This window comes from Kogia breviceps, chromosome 3 (assembly GCF_026419965.1).
Source record: "Kogia breviceps isolate mKogBre1 chromosome 3, mKogBre1 haplotype 1, whole genome shotgun sequence".
In the NCBI taxonomy this organism is placed as follows: Eukaryota; Metazoa; Chordata; class Mammalia; order Artiodactyla; family Physeteridae; genus Kogia; species Kogia breviceps.
The window spans coordinates 78,387,962-78,410,052 of record NC_081312.1 but is presented as its reverse complement, the minus strand read 5'-3'; the positions used below and the strand labels follow the sequence as shown (position 1 = coordinate 78,410,052).

The following is a 22,091-nucleotide window of genomic DNA, read 5'->3' as shown; positions in this document are numbered from 1 at the left end:
TTTTCTTTGCTATGAAAGATGGACTAGTATGGGTATGGTAGCTAAATGAGAAAAATTAGAACAAGTAAGGCGCATTTCCAGCCAGGTTGCCAAAAGAGTTGTGACCCAACAGACTTCAGTTGTTATAGGTTCACATTTTTTAGTTCCCTCCTTAACCTGCATAGCAATGACATCTAAAGTAAAAAGCAAGAAAGTTAAGAGTAACAGGTGAGTACTAAAACAGGATAACATCTAGGAGAAACAAGAAATGGACTAGAGCAGCAAAGTGGTGCTCTGGGCCTGAAGTTCTGGGCCTGCTGAGCCCCAGTTCCAGAGATGGGCGGGATGGCCTGGAGTTAGGTGACTGCAGAGCAGTAGGGCTAACAGGGCCCTCTGTGGGGCAGGAAAACAGCGCTAGGCTAGGCTTGCTGCTTAGAAAAAGGGACGAGGTGGGGTTCCTGGATGGTAAAAGGAACCTAGAAGTAGTTGCTGTCAACTGCTGCCTGGGGGCTTAAACAGGAGGCTATAGGCAGGGACTGAGACCAGACTCCAAGCCCTGTCCATCCCTGTCCCCAGTGACTAGAGCTTCCAAGTCCCTATCACCACCTTGGGCTGGGAACCCCAAAACACCATTGTTGGACCAACTTCTGGTCCAGGAGTCTTGTAAGGACCAGGTGAGCCACATGTAAAACAGAGAAGTGTAAAGGGGAAGGGAAAACTTTCTTTTAGAAAAGCATCCTATATACCATGAGCCTTCAAACGAAACTTCCAACACATATGAACAAACCCGAAATATCAAGACAGGCAATAAAATCAAATTGGAAGAGAAAATTATACAAACTTTAAATGTTAAACATTTAAAATATTTTAGTAATGTTGAGAATTCTTACCAAGAAGAAAGAATAACAACCATTATAAACGATAATAGCATAGTAAGAAAAAAAATATAAAAAGAAGTAACAATAGATAACTACAAATTTAGAAATAAGAGAAATGTAAAATATAGTCATTGAAAAGTTTAAGAGCTGGATAAACTCTGGCACAGTCAAGGAAAGAATCTGTGAATAAAAGATAATACTAAATAATTAACTAAAAATGCAGCATGAAACAAAAAAAAGGATAATAAGAAAGAATTGCAATTAAGAAACTCTGGCCCTGATTAATAGATAACAAGGTAGACCATAAAACAGTACAGAAAAGAAAGTCTGTAAATAGAGACATGCACATATGGAAACTAAACGTGAGAACTGAGGGTGTACTGAAATTTGTGAGGGGAGGATAGACTATTTCTAAATCGAAATTTAAGAAAAATATTTATATTTCAAACCATACATAAGAATCAATTCCAGTGGGTTAAAAATCTAAACGTGAAAAGCATGACAAAAAACTTTGGAAGAACATTAGAGTATCTTTATGACATTGAAATTCAAAAAGATGCCTTAAGCAAGACTTTTTTTTAAAAAAGGAAAACATGTTTTAAATTCAGTTTCACTAAAATTACCAAAACTATGTATGTTAAAAGATGCCCCTAGAAAGTGATAAGCCAGGCACATGCAGAAGACATTTGCAAAACATAGGAAGTACAAAAGATTAGCATCCAGGATAAACAAGTACTAGAAAGAAATGAGAAAAGCAACGAATAGAAAAATGGGCAAATTGATAGTACATTCATGGAAGAACTCCAAATGACTTTTTATAAACATATAAAAAGACACACAATCTCACCTGTTCTCAGGACAATGCAAATTTAAACTACAATGGGATGCCATTTCACACCTAACAAACTTGAAAATACTAAAAAGTCTGCTAATACTAACTACTGGTGAGGAACAAGAATGAGAATTCCACACTGCTGATGGAAGTATTAACTGTTAGAATCACTTGAAAATTCATTTTGACAACATCTACTAAATTGAAAGTTACACATAAATAAAACCAGAAATTCGGGGCTTCCCTGGTGGCGCAGTGGTTGAGAGTCCTCCTGCTGATGCAGGGGACGCGGGTTCATGCCCTGGTCCGGGAAGATCCCACATGACGCGGAGCGGCTGGGCCCGTGAGCCATGGCCGCTGGGCCTGCGCGTCCGGAGCCTGCGCCCCGCAGCAGGAGAGGCCACAGCAGTGAGAGGCCCGCGTACCACAAAAAAAAAAAAAAAAAAAAAAAAAAACAGAAATTCTACTCCAAAATTTATCCCAAGTGGGGTGTTTACCATGAACACAAATGTTTAAAAGAACACTTGAAGAAGCACCATTTATAGTAGTGAAAAATAGAAATAAATGTCCATCACAGTAGAACCGATAAACAAATATTGAGTGATATATACACTCAAAGTAATACTATGCAGACATTAAAATGAATGACCTGGAACTATACATACCAACACAGATTAATCTAACAAATATAATTTTGAAAGAAAAAGTTGCCAAAAAATACACACAGTTGGATGCCACTTTTAGACTTTTAAAACATATAATTGTATTATACATTATTTAGGGATTTTATACCTAAGTATAAAGAAGTACATGGGATTAATAAACAGTTTCACATAAGGGGAAGGTAGAAGGCACACTGGAGGCTGCAAATATACTTCTAATGTTTTATTTCTTAAAGGAGGTGTTGGGTATGATCATGATCTTGAATGCAACTAACATCTTAGCCTTGAAATACATAAAGCAAAAACTGACAAAATAAGTTAAATGGTAGGAGATAAGTAATACCCCTCTATTAGAAATAGTAGATCAAGCAAATAAAAACATAGTGACTGACACAAGTAACAACCTTGACTATCTATATCCCAGAACCCAACAAAAACAACACATCCCCTTTTTAGACACATGATATATTTGCAAAAACTGATGATTCATAGAGAAAATTTCTCAAAAAATTTCAAAGTAATACTATTATACAGACCATATTCACTTTCTATAATACAATTAATTTAACATCAATAAGAGGATAGACTAAAAAGTAAACCTAAAATTAGCAAATCTAATTAACCAACTTGTGAAAATAAACCAGGTAACTAAGCAGGGTTTATTCTAAGAATGCAAGAACTATATGTCACCTGAAAATTTATCTGTGATATCTAACACACTAATACACTAAAGGAGAAAACCCATCATATCTCAAAATCTCAAAATGATACAGAATGACACAGAAAAGTATCATGATAAAGCTCAACAGTCATCCTTGATTTTAAAAAGAGAAAGAAAAACTCTGAGCTAATTTAGAATAGAAGGAAATCAAATTCAGGGCATCAAGAACTTTCCAGCACACTTCATATGTAATAGTGAAACTTCAGGAAGCAAGATTAAGAATATCCATGGCCACTCACATTTTCCTGCATGTACTACAGGTCTGGGGCTATGCAGTTAGAAGAGAATGAGATGTAAAAACTGGAAAGGAACAGACAATACTAGTATTATTTATAATGATATGACTGTCAAAGTTTATATAATACCATTTGTACAGGGTTTAGAAAACCCATGCTATACACTGTCTAGGAATACACAGATGACACCATTCACAAGTGACCTTCCTGTAGTCGTGCATGGTGGTCAGCCCCACAAAAAAGCCTTGGGAGAGTGACTGGGGAGACGGGCAGAGAAATTGGATTAAGGGGGGGTTACAAAAGCAGTCTCAACCCTGGCTTCACAAGTCTGAAGAAAATATGGCAAAATGTTTAAGTATAGATGATTAATATACAAGTGCTCATTCTACTTCCCTATTTTTCTATTCGCTCAAAATTACGCAGGCAGGGCTTCCCTGGTGGCGCAGTGGTTGAGAGTCTGCCTGCCGATGCAGGGGACATGGGTTCGTGCCCCAGTCCAGGAAGATCCCACATGCGGCGCAGCGGCTGGGCCCGTGAGCCATGGCCGCTGAGCCTGCGCGTCCGGAGCCTGTGCTCCGCAACGGGAGAGGCCACAACAGAGAGAGGCCCGCGTACCACAAAAAAAAAAAAAAAAAAATAGGTCATCGCAAAACACCACATAAAAGGGGCTTCCCTGGTGGCGCAGTGGTTGAGAGTCCACCTGCCGAAGCAGGGGACACGGGTTCGTGCCCCGGTCCGGGAAGATCCCACATGCCGCGGAGCGGCTGGGCCCGTGAGTTATGGCGGCTGAGCCTGCGCTCCGCAACAGGAGAGGCCACAACAGTGAGAGGCCCGCGTACCACAAAAAAAAAAAAAAAAAAAAAAAAAAATTATGCAGGATTCTCTTCTACAAAAGATAACGGACGTGCTCAAAAATCTCATATATATATATAGTTTTTTCTACATAAAACTTGGTTTAAAGTCAGTGAGAAAAATTGCCTACCTCAAACAGAATGCATATCCAAAGTCCTAGTAAAAATACATTCCTCATGGGGCATGTACAAGCATGAGATGATTTGACTGAAAACTTTGGGAGAAGTTCTCCACTCTCTAGCTTGTTCTCCAATAAGTTCTCCACTCTGTAACTGACAGAGCCCTTTAAGGCCAACAAAAGGAACCTCAGGAGAAGGGGAGGTGAAGGTCAGTCTCTGGAGAGGCAGGTGAAAGCCAGCCAGCTTTAACTTGACTGAAAGTGGAATTTTCTAATAAACCAGGCCAGACAAGTACCCAAGAGGGCAGGCCACCTGCCCAGGTTTCTAAGGGCAACAGGACACTTGTGTCTCCCACATGGTGGAAAAGTACTCCAAAATACAACATACTACACCTGCCACTGGGCTTAAGTGCCTGTAAGTATAAGGTCCTGATTTGCATTGCTTCTACCAGTCAGAATTTAAGAACTGATTTTTCATGTCTATATCTATTTTCAAGTCTCTCTCAATTCTAACACCAAAGATGAGAAAACCTATTAGACATATAGGAAAAACAACAAAATAAGAGTTTGGGATGGAAAACTGAGTGGCAGCTTCTCTGCAGGAATATGGTAAGAAGTAAGGTCACAGTGAGACCCAGCCCAGAAAAACTGGACAGTGCGACAGCCCTCGAGTCTAGCCCATACCTCCACACGGTTGCCAGATTTAGAAAATAAAAATGCAAGATGCTCAGTTACAAGTGAACTTCAGATAAACAGATCATTTTTTTAGTGTCAGTGTGTCTCATGCAATATTTGGTACTTATACTTAATAGTTATTGTTTATCTGAAGGTCACATTTAACTGGACATCCTATATTTTATCTGGCAACCCTAGTCAGGATCTTTCGGCACTCTTAAAGGGAACTGTTCACAACAGGCCAGGAATTTCTAAAAATTGGAGACTACGTGTACACACAGGTAGAAAGAGAGTCACACTAGACTCTTTTAGCTACCCAGAAACACTGGTTCTAGACATTTTAGTCTGGCTTGCCTTCTTTAAAATCTCCCGAATTTTGTTGTTTTAGTTTTACAAGGGAAGTTTGAGTCTTGGTTTCTTCCTAAGTAATCTGATTTTTTCAAATGATTTTCACTGAAAGTTACAAGAAAGTCAATTACCTGCTTTTCAAAGTGAACACAATGAACAGTGACACCAAATGAAGTGGACACAACACACACAACACTAATGCACACATTACCTACCTTCCTTTCTCGTAGAGAGTGAGGAATACCATTGGTAAGAGCATATGAAGACAAGCACACACTGATTCACAGGCAAAACACAGTTGGCCCTCAAACACACACTTCTGAAAAAGCAGTCACACCCAGCTGACTACCTCTGATCTTGCTACAGTGTTACTAGTCAAAAATCAGCCAAGATAAAGCAGAGACACAACCAGCTTGCTTGTGAAAGCCAAACTTCTGCATCAGCCAACCAACTTAACCCTTCCCAGTAAAGTCTCTATTCGATGGTTCTCAGCCTCGTCTACATGTTACAATCACCTGCAGAGGCTTAAAAACTACGGAAGCATAGATCCCAGCCCAGAGGTAGATTTAACTGGTGTAAGATGCACGTTAGGCACTGGAATTTTTAACAGCTTTCCGGATGATTCTGATAGACAGCCAAGGCTGAGAACCACGCCTACGGTTAGCATGATCCTCAAACAGTGATGTCTGGTGAGGCTAGAAGGTGATGCCTGTATCTAGACTGTAAAAAGCATGCTCCTCCATCTACTGCTAACTCCAAGTTCTCCTCCATCCAAGGTGATGCACCAAGAGCCAATGCACAGGACTTGGGTTCTTCCTTGCCCTCCTGTAGTTCCCCTGAAATTTTAGCATTCAGAAATAATGTTAAAAGGGCAAGATTATATAGAAGAGACTGCAGACGGGAATAAAAATGGCAAGATCTTCTGGTCAATCCCATTTTACTGGTAAACCCCAAAGTAACCTGCCAGATTATCATTCTAGAAGTGCACCATCTGGGCAGCAATGCAAAGGATATCAGCTCAATTCACAGAAATGTGCGGTTTTTTAATTGAAGTATAGTTGATTTACAATACTGTGTCAGTTTCAGATGTACAGCAAAGTCATTCAGTTGTATATATATATATATATATATACACACACACTCACACATATATTTTTTCAGATTATATATATACACACACATATATCTTCAGATTATTTTCCATTATAGGCTATTACAAGATATTGAATATTGTTCCCTGTGCTATGCTATGCAGTCAACCCTTGTTGCTTATCTATTTTACGCATAGTAGTTTGTATCTTTATTCCCATACTCCTAATTTATTCCTTCCCCCTTTCCCCCTTTGGCAACCATAAGTTTGTTTTCTATGTCTGTGAGTCTGTTTCTGTTTTGTATGTACATTCATTTGTATTATTTTTAGATTCCACATATAAGTGATATCATATAACATTAGTCTTTGTCTGACTTATTTCACTTAGTATGATATTCTCTAGGTCCATCCATGTTGCTGCAAATGGCATCATTTCATTCCTTTTTTATGGCTGAGTAATATTCCTATATATATATATATATATATATATATATATATATATATATATATATACACACACACACATCTTCTTAAACCAATTAGCTGTTTATGGACACTTGGGTCATTTCCATGTCTTGGCTACTGTATTGTAAATAGTGCTGCTATGAACACTAGGGTACACGTATCTTTTCAAATTAGAGTTTTCATCTGCTTTGGATATATGCCCAGGATCAGGATTGCTGGATCATGTGTTAGCTTTTTGTTTTTTGTTGTTTTTTTAAACATCTTTATTAGAGTATAATTGCTTTACAATGGTGTGTCAGTTTCTGCTTTATAACAAAGTGAATCAGTTATATATATGTTCCCATATCTCTTCCCTCTTGCGTCTCCCTCCAACCCTCCCTATCCCACCCCTCTAGGTGGTCACAAAGCACTGAGCTGATCTCCCTGTGCTATGTGGCTGCTTCCCACTAGCTATCTATTTTACGTTTGGTAGTGTATATATGTCCATGCCACTCTCTCACTTTGTCCCAGCTTACCCTTCCCCCTCCCCATGTCCTCAAGTCCATTCTCTAGTAGGTCTGCATCTTTATTCCCATCTTGCCCCTAGGTTCTTCTGACCATCTTTTTTTTTTTTTTAGATTCCATATACACGTGTTAGCATACAGTATTTGTTTTTCTCTTTCTGACTTACTTCACTCTGTATGACAGACTCTAGGTCCATCCACCTCACTACATATAACTCAGTTTTGTTCCTTTTTATAGCTGAGTAATATTCCATTGTATATATGTGCCACATCTTCTTTATCCATTCATCTGTTGATGGACACTTAGGTTGCTTCCATGTCCTGGCTATTGTAAACAGAGCTGCGATGAACATTTTGGTACATGACTCTTTTTGAATTATGGTTTTCTCAGGGTATATGCCCAGTAGTGGGATTGCTGGGTGGTATGGTAGTTCTATTTTTAGTTTTCTAAGGATCCTCCATACTGTTCTCCATAGTGGCTGTATCAATTTACATTCCTACCAACAGTGCAAGAGGGTTCCCTTTTCTCTACACCCTCTCCAGCATTTATTGTTTGTAGACGTTTTGATGATGGCCATTCTGACCAGTGTGAGATGATACTTCATTGCAGTTTTGATTTGCATTTCTCTAATGATTAGCAATATTCAGCATCTTTTCATGTGCCTGTTGGCCATCTGTATGTCTTCTTTGGAGAAATGTCTATTTAGGTCTTCTGCCCATTTCTTGATTGGGTTGTTAGTTTTTTTTGATATTGAGCTGTATGAGCTGTTTGCATATTTTGGATATTAACCCCTTGTCATTTACATTATTTGAAAATATTTAGAAATGGGCAGTTTAGTCTGGCAGCAAAGCTTCAGGTGCTACTGGCTGATACACCCAACCCACTCTTCAGAGTGAAACCTGGTCAGGAAACATACATCCTTCATCCCCAGAAGCCCCAGTCAGAGGTTCAAGGCAAAGTCTTGATTAACTCTATTACAGAAATGAAATACTCCTTAAGTTTCTCTTCCTTCCTACTGATAAAATGATAGACCAGGGCTTCCCTGGTGGTGCAGTGGTTAAGAATCTGCCTGCCAATGCAGGGGATGCAGGTTCGAGCCCTGGTCTGGGAAGATCCCACATGCCGTGGAGCAACTAGGCCCGTGAGCCACAACTACTGAGCCTGCGCGTCTGGAGCCTGTGCTCCGCAGCAAGAGAGGCCGCAATAGTGAGAGGCTCGCACACCGCGATGAAGAGTGGCCCCCACTTGCCGCAACTAGAGAAAGCCCTCGCACAGAAACGAAGGCCCAACACAGCCAAAAATAAATAAATAAATTTTACAAAAGAAATGATAGACCAAACCACAGGAAGTCATTTTCACTAGTTCAAAAATAAAATAGGAAAAGGATAAATTTGCCGTCACAAAAGGTAACATGCCTTCCAGATTTCTATGACAAATGAGAATTTTCTTGTTTTATTGAGGAAATGACATTATCAAAAATAGTCTCTTCCTGCAAATTAAAGCTGGTTCAGCAAACCATACAAAACTTAAATAATAAAATCATGGATTTTAAAAATTTTTATACAATTTTAAAGGTTACTTTCCATTTACCGTTATTACAAATTATTGGCTACACTCTCCGTGTTGTACAATACATCCTTGAGCCTATCTCACACACAAGAGTTTGTACCTCCCCCATTCTTACATTGCCCCTCTCCCTTCACTGGTAACCACTAGTTTGTCCTCTATACCTGTGAGTAAAATTACAGAATCTTAAAGACAAAATTTCAGAAGGCACTTAGACCAGAGCCCCTCCCTCAAAGTACATAGGAAGAAACTAATATCCAAATAAAATGACTCATTTGCCTTAGAAGCTCAGATCCATACACAGGTGAGAATACATTTTATAACTACTAGAGAAAAAAAAACACATGGCTATTCAGCAGAGCTCAGATTTCCTGAGTAATTCTAACAAGTATTTTCTACCATACTCCAAAGCCTCTTCATGACTTTTAAATGAGGTCAGATGTTCAGAGTGAAGGGAAAGGGCAAGAAATGGAAGTTCTGAAGGAGGTAGAACATACTGGGAAAAGCAGCTGCTATGAACACAGGAGTGCAGTCTAGGAACACGTATGAAGAGCCGTGGACAGGGTGGGGGAGCCCACTCACATCAGGACCATGAGTCACAGGGGCAGAAGTACAGAGCTGTACCTTTTGCTCCAACAGCTTCTGCAGTCCAGATCAAGGGAGGGAAATACAAATGTCTGAATCCCTCCAGGGCTGGGCTTTCATCAGATGGCTGCTACAGAAGATGATGAGGTCAAGAAATCAAGGACATTACCAAGAATGTGACTGAAGAAAGAATTTCAATGCCCTAAGAAGGAAGAGAAAACAGGAAAGGCTGACAGACATCAAGGAAGATGTTTGGCGTCAAGTCCCCAAGGAAGAGAAGGAATCTGTGTTTTGAGAGAACTGAGGGGAAAAGCTGTAGTGAAAGATGATGGACAGAAACTGGATGTTATAATTTATCTTTTCAAGATAAAAGCTCTCTTGGGGCTTCCCTGGTGGCGCAGCGGTTGAGAGTCCGCCTGCCGATGCAGGGGACACGGGTTCGTGCCCTGGTCCGGGAAGATCCCACGTGCCGCGGAGCGGCTGGGCCCGCGAGCCATGGCCGGCTGAGCCTGCACGTCCGGAGCCTGTGCTCCGCAACGGGAGACGCCACAACAGTGAGAGGCCCGCATACCACAAAAAAAAAAGGTCTCTTGAGTAAACATAAGATCTAGGATGTAGACACCGTGTATCATCTGACTGAAACGAAAAACACTACCGCTGGGAGGAAAGAGGCCAGGATTTAGAAAGGGTTATCTATGTGGCCATTAAAGGAAAGTAGAGGGAGTGACCTGGAAGGTCAAGGGATGAGTGTATGCAGCAAGAACAGGTAAACTTGAAAATCACATAATACATCCTGAAGCTCCCCCAAAGCAGAAGATCATGTGACTCTTTATGGGTTGATATTCTAGCCTACTTGGATTTTTGTTTTGCTTTTAAGAGCTCTCACATTACAGGGATAAGGGGCTTGCAATGAATATATCCGTATGGGTTCAGTGGCGTCACTAGGATCTGGTTGTGACTATGAAGCCAAGTAAATGTTAACACTTACACGTAGCATTTTCTATTACCAAGCCATATTTAATGCTCTCCTAATAACATACAGTATTTCCTCAAACATAAGACATCATTGATTTTAAGATGAATCAGTATTTATGTACCACTAGGAAAGAAAAAAATGAGGCCGATTTTTATTGTAAAATGTCAATCGTAAAATTGTAATTTTAGATGTAGATATGGTGTATCATACATTAGGTGAAATGTATTTTGAACTCATTTAATTCTTATAAAAGTTTCATGTAGTTTATGTGGGATGTATTGTTATTATTACCCCCATATTAGAGATAAACTGAGACGCAGAGAGATGAAGTCCTTGCTCATGTTCACATGGCTAATAAGGAGGATCTGAACCCAGGAAGCCTGGCTATAGGATCTCCTCTGATTACTAGGCCAGTTCCATCAATATTCATTGACGAGGACAAAAAAAAAAAAAAATCATGATAACACCAACCCAAGCTTTCCACTCTCACTACCAGAAGGAGACAGCATTCTGGAGGGTCTGCAGCTGATGCAGCCTGAGGACATGGACTTCCTCACAGGACTCACATCCCACAGAACAGATGTGACTCAGGCCCAGTCCTCTGCAGAGGATCTACCCCAATTAGTGGTTTCCTGAAATTCATCCCTCATGGTACCAGCTAGTCAGCACCAACGCATCCCCACATGTCCACAGGATTTTTCCACTTGGCCATTACCATATCCATTCATCTTTAGTAATATTTACTCGTCCTCTTCCAACTGTCATCATGTGCCTCATTTGGTGAGGGTGACTCCTGGAGACCCATTCACAGCTTCTCCTAATAGAGAAGTCACAGCTGCATAAGTACCCAGATGCATCCAGCCCTCGGATTCTACAGCCTCCGGCTGCTCTGCCCCTTTGGCTCTCTCAGCCAGCAAGCTGGAAGCCAGGCTCGTGGATTCACACACTCGCTTTATAGCTCACTGCCTTAGTTACTATGGTAACAGATGTCACAGAAATACAAAGTGAGAGTCACTGTTTCCATGCCCTATAAACATAGGGACAAACGTTCAACCTTCCTGGTAATCAAAGAAATATTAATAAAGTGTAAGATACCGTTTTTGTTCCTCTATTTGGAAACCATTTTTAAATCACGAAATCCAATGTTTAAAAAGCAATCAATAAAAAAAAAAGCAATCAATAGAATCATGAAGTGTTAACGTCGTCATCAACAAAAATGGACTGCTGCTAGAACCAGCTAGTATGAACATTTACTGTCTTCTATGAATTGGGCACTGTGCTAAGCGGTTTGTCTTATGTACTCTAATCCTTAGAGGGAGACACGATAATATTCCATCCTGTAGGACACTGAGGGTCACTGGTTAAGAAAATAAAATGTGTACTATCTTGGGGAAGGTCAGTTTGGCTGGAGGTATCCTCTCGTAACTGAGACAGCAGACTCCGGACCCGGGAGGTCTGGTTTGCATCCTAGCTCTGCCACTTACAAGTAGTGGGATCTGGCTTGAGTTATTTCACACCTGTGCCTGTTTTCTCATCCTTAAATAAGGGTAATGCTGATTCCTACCTCACAAGGCTGTTGTAAAGATGAGTTAATATTTGTACTTAGAGCAGTGCCTGGCACATAGGTGTATGATACATATTTTTAGCTGTTATTGCTATTTTTATTTCATTTTCACTCTTAACTGATAACTTTGCTTCCTACTTCAGTGAAAAACTGAAGCAGCCAGAAGAACCTCTGCATCCTCCCACCTACCAGCATTGATACCCATATTCTCTGACCTTGGGTCTGTTACTAGAGATGACTTTTCATGCTCTTGGATCTGTTACTACAGATGACTTTTCATGTATTGTCAAAGCCAACCCCTCTGCTAGTACATAAGATCTCTATCCTAATCATTCTCTTCAAGAGATCATTCCAGGAAGTCTGCCTTCTTCCTACCTCAAATTTCCCCTTTCTATTGGAACCTTCTCTCTGGCATACAAAAGAGCTATTATGTCTCCCATCTTAATCAGAACAAAATGAAACCCTTCTTTTGATCCCACATGCCCCACCAGCTACTACTCCCACTTTAGTTCCTTTCCCAAAACTTCTCAAAAAAGTGGTCTCTGGGGCTTCCCTGGTGGCACAGTGGTTGGGAGTCCGCCTGCCGATGCAGGGGACACGGGTTCGTGCCCCAGTCCGGGAAGATCCCACATGCCGCGGAGCGGCTGGGCCCGTGAGCCATGGCCGCTGAGCCTGTACGTCCGGAGCCTGTGCTCCGCAACGGGAGAGGCCACAACAGTGAGAGGCCCACTCACCGCAAAAAAAAAAAAAAAAAGTGGTCTCCATACTGTGTCCAACTACCATTCTCTTAAAGCCACTCCGAATTAGACTTTTGCCCCTAACCCCTTCCACCAGTGTCCTCTATGCTTCTAAATTCAGTGGTCAATTCTCAGTCCTTACTTTTCCTGCTCTACCATTTGACACACACTTCCTTCCCCCCCACCCCCACTCCTTGATACACTTTTTCTACTTAGCATCCAGAACTCCACCATCTCTTGCTTTTCCTGCTGCCTCGCTGGACACTCTTTCTCAGTTTACTTTGCTGATTCCTCCTCTTCACCTCAATCTCCTCCTGCTGGATCTCCCCAGGGTCACTCACTCCTGGTTCCCTTTTTCTATCTACACTCAGCATCACTCCTGGTTCCCTTTTTCTATCTACACTCAGCATCTCACCAGTCTGAGTTTTAAATATCAACTTTTCTATGCACAAATGACTCCCTGATATACATCTGCAGCTCAGAAGCCCTCCTCCCCAACTCCACACTCATATAGCATTCAAATGCCTGCAAACACTTCCTTGTATATGTCAGATAGACACCTCAAGTTTCACACATCCGAAATAATGCCTGATCTTCCCCCTACCAGCCACAGCCCACTCCTCCAGTCGATGGCCATTCCATCCTTCCACGGCTCAAGTCAAAAACTCTGCCGTCATCCCTGACTGTTCTTCCGCACATCTAACCTATCATGAAATCCCGATGGTTCTGCCTCCAAAACAAATCCGGAATCTGATTATTTTTTACTGCCTCCTTTGCGATACCCATAGTCCATGCCACCATCCCCTGAGCAAGCACAATTTCTTGCCTGGATCACCATAATGATCTCATAACTGTGATGTGGGTCTGCCTGGCCCCAGACTCCCCTTCCCCGTGCCCCAGTCCTTAACTCAACACAGCAGCCAGAGTGGGCTTTTCCAGACAAAAAGAAAATCATGTCAAGCCTCTACTCAAAATTCTCTCACAGCTGCCATTTCACTCTCGGCACAAAGGCCAACATCAAACAAGATTCCACATTGGCCTGCAACACTGCCTGTCAGGGGTTCCTTCATCTGTTTTGTGCCATGGACCCCTTTGGCAGTTGGCAGTGTCTATGGATCCCTTCTCCAAATAATATTTTTAGATGTATAAAATGAAATACAACAGACTACAGAGGAAACCAACTCAGTTTTAATTTTAATTGTGATATAGTAACACATGTACTCCCTTTATTAATACATTAAATAAGAGGATCTAGTGGCAGGTCTAATTACATAATTTTGATGTGATGTGGTGATGAACATAACTATATTTTAAGATATCTGCAACACTTATAATGTGATATGATAATATCTATGATTTCTATTGCTAACAAGGTCATTGGTTCTACTAAGTTATTCTAGGTTTTTGGTCTACTGAAAAATGTTAAATTTCAGTTAGATGTTATTATTAAAAATAAAAGTGAAATTTTTTCCCACCCAAACTAATAGACCCCTGAATTCTATCCCTGGACCCCTTAGAGGTCCTTAGACCCCAGGTTAAGAACAGCTGACTCTACATTTCTTCTCAAATCTCCTTTTCTGGTTAACTGCTTAACAGCTGCAGTTACCCAGACCACACAACACCCATTCTGTACTCAGAGCCTTTGGACTGGAGCTTCCCTTCCCCTGCATTCCCTTATCTCTTTCTCTTATTTCTTTGCTCAAATGTCACAGTCTTAAGGAGTCCTACCCTGACCACACTATTCAAACTGTAACCAACCCTTCCACTACAATCCCAATGCTGTTCTTTTCCATAGCATTTATCACCATCTAATCTACAATTTATTTACTTTATTTCTTTATTATCTCTATTCACCACTATCATCCTCCCCCACTTCCTTAGAAGGCAAGCTCCTAGAAAGTTGGAATTGTTTTCTTCTTGATTCACTGATGTATTCAAATGCCTTGAACAAGTCCTGGCATGTAGGAGGTGTTCAGGCAATACTACTTAAATAAATGATACATTTCAAATAAAATTACTGTTGCATGTATATTATGTGAATTATTTCCTCTATACACAATTCCATGTAAGAACACATTATAGGATTTTATCCTTTCATCATCACTCCATATCCGATATTTCTTTCCATTCATTCCAACGTGGATCCTCATTTCAGTTCTTAGAACTGTCCCTATATTTACTGAAAAAGGATGGGGCATGGTGTGAGCTGGTGTAAGGTGATATGCCTATCAGTTTAATGGTGCAAAACCAAGGTTTACATATTGGCTTCTCTCTTTAATAGCTTTGTAAAACCCAAGAAAAGTATATAATTTTTTCTAAGCTGCAGTACCCTCTTGAGTAAACTATGAATAATTATCTACCTCATAACATTACACTAAGGATTACAGTTATTTAATCCATGTATAACATTCAGTTCATTTCCATAGGGCCTGACAGATGTAAAATACAGATTCGCTATTAGTTATTTTCACTGAGAAATGGAAATACCCTCTTGGAGTACAAGCAGCAGAGTATCCATTTGTGCCATTTATGAGTGTCTAGTATCCCCACCTCTCAGAAAGGATAATTTAGAAGAGATTTCTAAATTGTAAAAGCAATATAAGCATGCTTATATTTAAGAATTGGAATTCAGAAAACATGAAAATACACCCCCTAACACGCCACTGTTAGTATTTTGCTGTACTTCTTTCTGTTCTTTGTCCTATACATCTTATCAGGATTGTAACCATTCACATCTAGTTTTTTTTTTTAAAACATCTTTATTGGAGTATAATTGCTTTACAAAGGTGTATTAGTTTCTGCTTTATAACAAAGTGAATCATCTATACATATAAAAAATAAGGAACATGTCACGCATCTTCATGTCATCCTTGCACAGGGGCCATGCTAATCTTCTCTATATCATTCCAATTTTAGTATATGTGCTGCTGAAGCAAGCACCACATCTAGTTTTTTAAATGACTTTGAACTCTGTAGTAACTGATTTATTTCTGATCCTTATTAATATTAAGAATCCTGAATAGCCAAAACAAACTTGAGAAAGAAGAATGGAGCCGGAGGAATCACTCTCCCTGACTTCAGACCATATTACAACGCTATGGTAATCAAAACTGTATGGCACTGGCACAAAAACAGACACATAGGAGAGCCCAGGTGTAAACCCACACACTTACAGTCAATGAATCTAAGACAAAGGAGGCAAGAACATACAATGGAGAAAAGACAGTCTCTTCAATAAGTGGTGCTGGGAAAACAGGACAACTACATGTAAAAGAATGAAATTATAACATTCTCTAACACCATATACAAAAATAAACTCAAAATGGATTAAAGACGTAAATGAAAGACCAGATACTATAAAACTCCAAAAGGAAAACATAGGCAGAACACTCCTTGTTATAAATCACAGCAATATATTTTTGGAACTGCCTCCTAGAGTAATGGAAATAAAAACAAAAATAAACAAATGGGACCTAATTAAACTTAAAAGCTTTTGCACAGCAAAAGAAACCATTAACAAATGAAAAGACAAAATGTGGAATGGGAGAAAACATTTGCAAACGATGTGACTGACAAGGAATTAATTTCCAAAATACACAAACACCTCATACAGCCCCATATCAAAAAACAAGCAATCCAATCAAAAAATAGGCAGAAAACCTGAATAGACATTTCTCCAAAGAAGACAAACAGATGGCCAACAGGCACATGAAAAGATGCTCAATATCACTAATTATTAGAGAAATGCAAATCAAAACTGCAATGAGGTATCACCTCATTGTCACACATCGGTCAAAATGTCTATCATCGAAAAGTCTACAAATAATGAATGCTGGAGAGGGCATGGAGAAAAGGGAAACCTCCTACACTGTTGGTAGGGATGTAAATTGGTGTGGCCATTATGGAGAACAGTATGGAGGATCCTTAAAAAAGTACAAAATAGAGCTACCATATGATCCAGCAATCCCAATTCTGGGCATATGTCCAGAAAAGATGAAAACTCTTAATTCAAAAAGATATATGCACCCCAATGTTCACAGCAGCACTATTTACAATAGCCAAGACGTGGAAACAACCCACGTACACATAAGCAGATGATTAGTTTAAGAAGATATATATATATATATATATATATATATATATATATATATATATATATATACACACACATATATATGTGATGGAATATTACTCAGCCATAAAAAAGAATGAAATATTGCCATTTGCAGCAACATGGATGGACCTAGAGAATCAGTGAAGTCAGACAGAGAAAGACAAATGTTATATGATATCACCTATATGTGAAATCTAAAAAATAATACAAATAAATGTATATACAAAATAGAAACGACTCAAAGACACAGAAAACAAACTTATGGTTACCAAAGGGGAAACGGGGGGGAGGGATAAATTACGAGTTTTGGATTAACAGATACACACTACTACACATAAAATAGATAAACAACAAGGTCCTACTGTATAGCACAGAGAACTGTATTCAATATCTTATAATAACCTATAATGGAAATAATCTGAAAAATGTACATATATATATATATACACACACAATACACACACACACACACACACACACATACACACATACCTGAATCACTTTGCTGTATACCTGAAACTAACAGAACATTTTAAATTAACTATACTCCAAAAATATATTTTTTTTTAAATAAATAAAACATTGATTCCCTTTAGAGAAAGAAAAGAACAAAGCAAGACAGAAACCACACTCCCATCTCACTGACCTCCCAGAGACGTGACTCAGAGTTCTGGATGATCAGCTCATACCTGACACAGAAGCAGGATGGGCCTCCAGGTACAGCACAACAGGACAGAATGTCTTTGTTCCTGGTAGTGACATTGACATTCCCACTCTCCTTCAAACACCCTACAGCTGATCTGAGTTTGGGTGAGGAGGGGAAAGAAAGTGTGAGGAGGTTGAGGAAAGAGTCTACAAGCTTCTTCCCTGAGACTCTAGAAAGATGGGCTGACTCCACAGGTGCGGGGGTGGGAAGGGAGAGAAGCAAGTACTCTGAGCAGGCTCATACCTGAGGGAATTGGCTGGTTCCTTAATAACCTTAGGGTCCGGTTATAGCCACTAAGAACCAAGCAGTAAGCCACAGGGAAGGGAGCTCTGTGATGCCCTCGGGAAAGGCAAACAGCATTAACAGGTTTTGCAGAAATGAACCTGCCACTTGCAGTTTCTTTGGCACACAGAACTAAATAAATGTAAGCTATTATCACACACAAGATCATGCCTGGATCACATCCAGTGAGGTACATTTTTAACATGGTCACAGGTGATTCTGAGGCAGCAGTTTTCAAAGTACAAACCAGAACAGTGCTCTTCAAACTTACGCTCATACACCCACTACAATTTTTCTAAAAAATACCATACTCCTCACACATTTTAAAATTGACATCTGAAATTTGTCACTGTAAGTTTAAACAGTTGCAAAAACAAATTCTGGACAATTTATGAATACTGATCCTAAAAATATAACGATTACTCTTTTAAATGTAGTTAATAGACTCTAATAATACCATATTTGCCATTCAGCATTATCTGTTTAAAAAGGCTGTGAACAAATGGCTTTAACATTCAGGAATTTTACCTGATTCCTTTTCCTCCTTTTAAACATTTCAATTTCTTTTCTTTTTAACAGAATTCATCCAAAAGTAATAGTTTTATGCTTCAATGCCTATTATTCACCCTCTCATAATTTCCAAGGAATACAAATGTAAAAATGATTTTTAAAAATTTTCTCTGATCGCAAAAGTAGTTTTAGGTTTACTTCTGGGCTGAGTTATAAAAATATGTTATTAGCACCTAATGTATGAAAACATATTGAAATGTGATAATTATTAAAAATTAAAATTTAATTGGAAATGTATCTTATTGGAATGGATAGGATCAATTTTTTGGTCCTCTAATAAAGGCTTCCCTGATACCATTATTTGAAATCATCCTTTCTTTGACACCCTGGAGGTTTTCACATCTGAGTAAGGTAGAGCAAGATTTGCAATAGGTGAGATACCTTCCCTTCATAAATTGGGTAGGCAATCCATTTAAATTAAGAGAGTACTAATGAAAGCTGAGGATCTGCAAGGTAATTCGCTCAAAATTATCCATGCCTCTACCCCTTGGAGGGTCCTTCTGCATCCCCCAGTTTAAAGACTACTGATCTAGCACTATATCCAAAATACCTATGCATCTTGTGAAAAAGGCAGATTCATGGACCCTACTCCAGATACCTGAATTAAAAGGCTCCCCAGATTACTTTTCCCCTCACTAAAGACTGAGAGACGAATTGGGATATAAAACAAATGCATGTTAAATGATGTACAATTTAAATAAAAATTCAACAATAGATGACCTATCATAGGTAGTACCTGGTGGCCAAAGGATTCGGAGACACTCATGAGAGGATGGGATAGTCAAAGGCTTTTATTTTTTTCTTTTTTTTTTTTTTTCAAAAGCTTTCTAAAGGAAGCAACGCTGGAACTGGGGGAAGGATGGGTAGAATGTGAAAGATAAAGAGGCAGAGGTAAATGGTTTACCGAGTTTGAAATGTAAGGTATTGATTTTGTTGACTAGGAAGGAGCAATTAATGCCCTCAAAAAGTGACTCATCACAGAGACTCCCTGGTGGGACGGCACTGGGTTATTGTGCCTGAGTGGTGCAAACATAATTACTTACTGTTGAAGACAGAAATACATTGAGAACATTAATTTAGCGAAATTGGTTTTAGACAACTGGTTTTGTGTGAGTTTGTTTCAGGCAAATTGACCTAGAGCTGGACACATATTTTATCCATGGATTGGGTAATCCATAAACATAAGGATAACTATATATCACTATTAAGTCCCACATTCATTCCAGGCTGGGCAAAAAGAAATGAGTTCAAATTTAAATTATTTTATTCTTCTAGTAGCCCTGGCAATAGGCTTAGCAAAAGGTATAAGCCATCACCGAAAATGAAACCAAGAGCATCCGGGCTTTTTATTAACTCTGATTCCGTTATCACTGAGTATCACAAAGATTTTTAAAAATGCATCTGTTCACAGGAAAGTAGAAATCACTGACTGCCCCTATCATCTATCCTTTGGACCACTATAAGGACCACTCCAAACTGGTCTTCCTACTTCTCCACAGCAGCCACTCACCTCCCTGCCAGATCCATACTCATCCTCAATACCTCTAAAGCAGTCTGACAACACCTGTATTTGGTTCTGTTATTCCCCTGCCTAAAACCTTCACGCCATATAATTTGTCTCTCTCCTGAAGACCTGACCTCCTCAAAGTCTACAGACATAATGCCCTTGCATATCATTCCCCTTGCCTCTTATCAATCATAATAAACTACCTGCTATTCTTCAAACAAGTCCTGCTCCATCCTTCCTCTGCCTGTTTGGTCTAGCTTGCCTCCACCTGACTTATCCAGCCTACTATCTTCCATGTCTGCTCAGGAGGCTTGTCCTAGTTCCCCCAAATAGGAATGATCATACTCTCCTTTGTGTTCTATGATATGCTATACATTCTTCAATAAGAGTATTAGACCACTTTATTGCACTTATCTGTGTACATTTCATCTTTCTCCCCCATGCTACTCTCTGTCACCTACCTACTACTCTGCCACCCCCCCCCCAAAAAAAGGAACCGAGTTGCTTGAGTGAAAGGATCTTGCCTGATCCATCCCTGAATTCCAAGCATCTATCAAACTTACCCATATATAGTAGATGCTCAGTAAATATTTGCTAAATGAATGCATGAACATATTATTATTTGTAATAGTGGAATTAATAATCAATGAATTAGACACTAATAATGTGCTAGATGTTACTAAATAAGTTAGGTATCATCTAGAAGCAACAGTAACTCTGAATGTCACCACCATTTACCTGCAACTTCTAAGATTACAACACAAGATAGAATATGTGTTCTAACTAAGTCAAGGGAAATCCCCTAGGAGTCGCCCTCACTATGCCATGTAACTCAACACACAATAGCAACTGTTTTTCAAGGTTCATTTCCATTTATCTTGATTGGTGCTACACTGAAGAAGAAATCTTAACGCTGAGGAAAAAAATAACATCAGAGAACACAGGGGGCAGATCTAAAAACCATTTGGTTGTTTCCATTTTAACAAATCCAGTGCTCCACTGTGCAGTCACTGTATACTTTGCTACTTAAAATATAGAAAATGTCCCCATAGTTTCCCTTATCTTGAATCCACAAAATTCATTATATTTGGCTAAGATCTTTCCTTATTTAAAATGACCAGAAAATCAGCAAATCAAATTCAGCATTTCATCATGATGAAATAGTGCAGAGACGGTTCCACACTAATGAATCTAAAATGCAATTACTGGATCAGATTAAAGAAAATCACATGAATCACACAGTCATTTCAGTAAATATATCTCTCATACATTAAACTCAAACTAATTTTTGTGATATCAACACTTAGAAGCCAAGATATATAAAGAATGTTCCTTAACTTGATAAAGATAATTGACCAAAAATAATCTCTGACCAACATAATTTTTAACTGGAAAACATTAGAAGGAAGCCTATAAAATCAGGAATAGCACATGGAAGTCTACTAATCACCACTTTTCTAGCTTTGTTTTGGAGGCCCTAAGGCAGTAGAAATGGTCTAGTAAAAAAAGATAGGTAACGATTTGTGTTTTATTTTCTAGTGTTAAAAACCTGATTAAAAATGGGCAAAGGATTTGAATAGACATTTTTCCATAGAAGATACACCAGTGGCCAAAAGGCACCTGAAAAGACACACAACATCACTAATAATTAGAGAAATGCGTATCAAAACCCAATGAGACACCACACTGATTAGCGCGGCTAATATTAAACAAACAAAAACTCAGAAAATAAGGAGTGTTGACAAGGTGGAGAAATTGGAACTTGCTCACTGTAGTGGGAATGTATCACTATACATTCAGCAACTATGAAAAATATTATGGAGACTCCTCAAAAAATAAAGATAACATTGCCATACGATCCAGCAATCCCACATCTGGGTATACACTCATAGGAATTCAAAGCATGGTCCCAAGGAAATATTTGTGCATCCATGGTGACAGCAGCATTATTCACAATAGCTTAAAAGTGGAAGCAACCCAAGTGTCTATTGATGGATGGATGGATAAACAAAATGTGGTACAGACCATAGAGTGGAATATTATTCAGCCTTAAAAAGGAAGGAAACTCTGATACATGTTACAACATGGATGAATCTTGAGGACATTACGCTAAGTGAAATAAGC

At 39.3% G+C, this 22,091-nt stretch overlaps 1 protein-coding gene and 1 non-coding gene across 6 annotated transcripts in view; both read right to left on the bottom strand.

Moving 5' to 3' along the window:
• FMN1 (formin 1) overlaps window positions 1-22,091 on the bottom strand; it is a 447,127-nt gene that overhangs the window by 265,638 nt on the left and 159,398 nt on the right. The gene's annotated exons all lie outside the window — the stretch shown is intronic.
• Window positions 15,622-15,728, bottom strand: LOC131754225 (U6 spliceosomal RNA). The gene has a single exon (XR_009335256.1). It is a non-coding gene; the product is annotated as a U6 spliceosomal RNA (small nuclear RNA).